At 47.7% G+C, this 5,000-nt stretch overlaps 1 pseudogene; it reads right to left on the bottom strand.

Moving 5' to 3' along the window:
• Positions 1 to 5,000, bottom strand: part of LOC126475633 (large subunit ribosomal RNA) — a 10,937-nt pseudogene that overhangs the window by 3,216 nt on the left and 2,721 nt on the right.

Genomic DNA, 5,000 nt, shown 5'->3' with positions numbered 1-5,000 from the left:
ACAGTATATATGATGACTTATGTGGTGCAATTTGTAACTTAGAGTCACTGCACCACCGCATTAATATTTCCGATGCAAGTGCAGCTCGATTTTCAATTTCCAGACGACTGTTACCCTCCACCATTATGAAGAGGTCATCAGCATAGGCAACCGCACCAAGTACTGCATTGCTTTCTTGTAATGCATACAGCAAAGGGTCCATGTTTATGTCCCAAAAAATGGGACCACAGACCGAACCCTGTGGGCATCCCTTCGTTATAGGTTTAGACACTACAGCACCTGGAGCGGAGATCCTAGCAACTCTATCTTGACAGTAATCCCTCAGACAGCCATATAGTGACACCGGACACTCAATTTCCCGCAGACGGGAGAAGAGCGCCGGCCACCACAGGCTATCGAAGGCACCAGATATATCCACCGTGATTCCTAATACATACCGACTGGTGGAGGAGCGAGCCGTGTCGGCTACTTTGTTAATGGCATCTGATGTCGATTTACCCTTCCTAAAGCCGTACTGCAACTCGCTCATGCCGCGCAGTATTCTGTGGCTCGACAGTCTATGCACGAGCAGCTTCTCCAGAGTCTTTCCCAGGACGTCCAACAGACAGATCGGTCTGTAGGACTTAGGAACTGTGGGATCTTTATTCGGATCTTTCTTGATAATGACGACCTCCGCAGTTTTCCATTTCGTTGGGAAGCGTTGAGTTTCTAGACAGTGGTTGAAGATAACTGTGAGACATGGAGCCAGCTTACGCACCAAGTGCTGCAGGACCTCCGCAGGAATTGCATCTGGTCCTGGAGCCTTCCGCCTGGCGAAGGAATTTACTGCATTTACTACCTCCTCCTGTGAGAAGGGGTAGACATTTAGTTCATTATAGTATGGCTCCTCAACTGCCTGTCTCAGCATGGCTTGCCTTTCAGTGTCGTTTCCTCGATCGTCATCTGGCAAGAGAACTCTGAGTAATTCCTCAGCAGTCTGTTGCCAGTTTGTCGTCATTATGCCTGTGTCCGCTATCCTCACTGTTGACAGGAGCATTGGTGAGTGGATCTTCTCCCTCACAATCTTGTATGGAACCCCCCAGGGGTCCAGAACAAGATGCGAGTGCACAAAGTCCTCCCAACTTTTCTGTCTGTGCTTTGTTAATGATTCCTGAAAGTTTCTTTTTTGTCTCCTGTAAATTGACAAGTGATACTGTCTTGCGTCCTGGGTGAAGGCCCGTTGATAGAGACGACGAGCTCTCCTCATACCCTGCCGGAGCCTGGTAAGCTCAGGAGTCCACGGAGCTGTCGCTCTGCGGATGTACCTCTTCTTTAATGGCACAGAGGCAGCAACAGCCGTCTTTATAGAGGTCACAAGAGCTTCTACTGCTTCATCGAGAACAAAAGCATTATTTCCCAATTCTGGAGGACGGCATTCCGCCTCGAGCAGGTCCCAATTGGCTTTCCCGTAGTCTAATTGCATTATCCATTCGTCAGAAACATGTACTACTCCTAATGAGATTGCAAATTCTATCAAGTTATGATCACTTGTTGTCTGTCCATCGTGAACATGCCAATTTCTGATTTTGTCTCTTACATTTTCCGTCGATAATGTAACATCAATATATGATTCTGCACCCGCTCTACTTCTGTATGTGGGTGGATTTCCAGGTAGGTTCTCCACCTGGAGGTGGTGCTCCATTATCAAGTCCTCGAGTGCACTACCTCGAGCATCTTGCACTGGACTATGCCACAAAGAGGATTTAGCATTGCTGTCCATAGTTATTATTACTGGATTTCCTTGTAGCGCTCTCAGGACACGAGAGAGATGTTGCAAATAGGGTTCAATATTATCTCTAAATTGACAATAAACATTTATTAGGTACCAGGTCGTGTTCATTAGATTTACTTGAACTACTGAGATGTGAGAGGTACAAAATTGTGTTATAACAGTTGTTTTAATTAATTTGTTCAAAATTATTATGGTAGACATAGGATTTGCCCCTGTTGAAATAACCTGAGCCGTCACAGGAAAGCCAGTGACCTTGCCAGAGGCGGAGTAAGGCTCCTGTATTAATAATATATCTACCTCATTTTCTTCACTCATTTTTCTAAGTTCCTGTGTGACGGTGTTACTTCTCATGGCATTTAGTTGATAAACCTTGACAGATGCCATTACGGATGTCTAGTATAATAGTGATCTTCAGGCCACTTCTTGTAGGGATCAAAACCAATTCTCCCATACATCATTACCATCTCTCTATAAAGCTTTTCTATGTCAAAAACCCTGCCCCGTCTCTGAAAGACCCTGTGAACTAAAATCAGTAACTCTTTGTGATCACATGGCAGATTTAAAGATGCCAGCTGTATACAATCAACATCCTCCAGAGTTGGGAATGTTATTTTCTTCCCGTTTGGGTGCCCAACACGTACAAGCTGTCTCAGAGCAACCATCAAAATAGACGGCTCCTCTAATCGAGATAACTTTATTGCATCTTCACACATAGTGTACACATCTCCGGGAGGACATGCATTATATGTATATATATCTACTTTGTTACAAGGTGTATCTACAGACTGGGATAGGGTTAACATCTGCAAGGGACCACCACCTGACACCAAATTGTCTATCAAGGGATCTACACTACATGTTTGGTCTGCTTCCGTACTCGCCGAGGGCGCCGTCCTCTCTTCTTCCTCGACCGGCAAGGATTCAGCTGTCGCTGGCCCCGCGCTGCTCGCACCTCCAGTAGCCCCCAATGCCCCAGGTGGGACAGGGGGCCCTTCCCGGGCCGATTCTGACCTGTTGGAAAATAACCTCCACCAACGCTCCGCGTCCCTTGCTTTCTTGCTAGGAGATTTATGGATCTTTTTCGCACCCTTCTTATGGTTCTCCATAGTCGGTGCGTTGTATCTGTCGTTGCAATAGTAGTTTGTATGTCGCACATTCCTTTCCAGGTGTGCGACATGTTCTCTTTCTGTACATGCAAGGTATGCAGACTGGGGGGGAGGCCTGTCTTGAACAATTTTTCTTGTCATGGCCATCATGGCCACAATGTGCACAGACTGGGTTCCTGATTTCACAGTACTTGGCCACATGGCCGTAATCTTGACATTTGGTACATCTAGGTACCGCTGTGTAGTCTTTTATGGAGACTGCACTGTACCCAACGTACAGTCTATTGGTCTTGATTATAATTTTTCTCAGCTCTGGTGCTATTTCCGCAACGTGATGTACAGTTGTACGATCACGAGGACCAGTTTTAAATCTCAGTTTAAACTTCTCTAAGAATTCCTCTCGTTTCATCTGTTCTTCAAAATTTTGTGTGTAAATGCAATCCAGGATATCATCCTGTGTCATGTATGTCGGTATATCGTATAACATCATTAATGGACGCCTTTTTCGCGGTTTCTCACAAGTAAAGTGTTGTTTTAATTGTGGGTTATTTATTAGTTTGTCTGAATCTTCTGGGGATGCTACTTCGACAATCAGTAGATTTTTTGTTGTTCTTACTGCATTTATCTTTATTTTATCTTTCTTTGGGTCTATACTTTTTTCGAAGTTTTCTTTTGCTTTCTTTATATCCTCTCCCTTTTTTGGTTTAACAAACAAGGTCGGGACAACTTTCTCCACATTCTGTTTAATTACCTCCTGCACTTTTTGTCTTACTGTAGGAGTTGCAGCAACCGCTGCGTATGTCTTTGTAGGCTTTTGCAGTTCTTTTCTAAGTCTTTCATTTTCGGCTTGTACTTCAGAGTACTTGCCTTCTAGCCGCGCATGGGCTAACGCCCATTGCGCGATAGTCTCCTTTAGTACTCTTACTTGCTCGGCATTTATCTTGCCGTGTTTTACACTTCGATCGAATAAACGAAGGAAGTGTGAATGTCGGTCAACGACCGACATGTCATCACCCGCATCATCATCGAAAATAGGAGCATCATGCTCCGAAGCGCCAGCATCACTCTCTTTGTCTTCCGCCATGATTATAAGAGAGTGAAAGAAAAAGAAGACCCGTCTGATAACCCCCGACCGGTTCCACGGGCATGAGGGGGGGCAAAGCAGCTTGTCCACCAGTCCTGCCCCAGGACCAAGGGCATTTATTCAGCTGCATAGGTTAAGGGCGCCGTTCCCAACGTCCTTGTCCTCCTCGCCAACCGCGTCTCCCGAGATTTCTCCCGTCCCTTCCCCGCCGAGTGCCCCCCGCACTCCGGGAAGGCGGATTCACCTTCCGCGCTTCACCTCTTACTAGGCCAGGTTCCCACCTGTTGGCCTAGGACCCGGTCCTACTCAGGTGCCGGGCCGGTCCCCCAGACTTTCAGAAGATCGCGCCCATCTAACCTAGCCGCTCGATGTCACCACCTCACGGTTTGACGGAACGTGCCTCAAGGCACGGCGAAAGGCCCTCGGCGGCTCGGGTCGCGATCCCTCCCAGGCAGGCACGGCTGACGGAAACCGGGCGCAGATGCACGGTAGGCGCTCCGGGGACTTTTAACGTCGTCCAGGACGTGAGGAACTGCGGCAGGAGGACTGCAGGGTTCCGGGATCGTCGTGAGACTTACCCTCATACCCTCGCCCAGCCACCGCGCTCAACTCAGGAGAGACAGTTGTTATGTCTCTCGTAACGCAGCTTCCCCTGCGCCATGCACCCTTTGCTTTCGCTTGGGTTGGGGGCATTTAACGTCCTGCCAGGACGGGAGTTTTACGTCCTACCTTGACACAACGACAACCCACACCTATCAACGCAGCCCGGAAGGTGTTAAAGGAGTCAGTCCGGGTCTTATATGTAGATAGGGACAGCGGGAATCTCGTTAATCCATTCATGCGCGTCACTAATTAGATGACGAGGCATTTGGCTACCTTAAGAGAGTCATAGTTACTCCCGCCGTTTACCCGCGCTTGCTTGAATTTCTTCACGTTGACATTCAGAGCACTGGGCAGAAATCACATTGCGTCAACACCCGCTAGGGCCATCGCAATGCTTTGTTTTAATTAGACAGTCGGATTCCCCCAGTCCGTGCCA

Source organism: Schistocerca serialis, chromosome 4, assembly GCF_023864345.2.
Source record: "Schistocerca serialis cubense isolate TAMUIC-IGC-003099 chromosome 4, iqSchSeri2.2, whole genome shotgun sequence".
Lineage (NCBI taxonomy): Eukaryota > Metazoa > Arthropoda > Insecta > Orthoptera > Acrididae > Schistocerca > Schistocerca serialis.
Note: the sequence above shows the minus strand (reverse complement) of the source record. Positions and strands in the feature narration are given on the sequence as shown.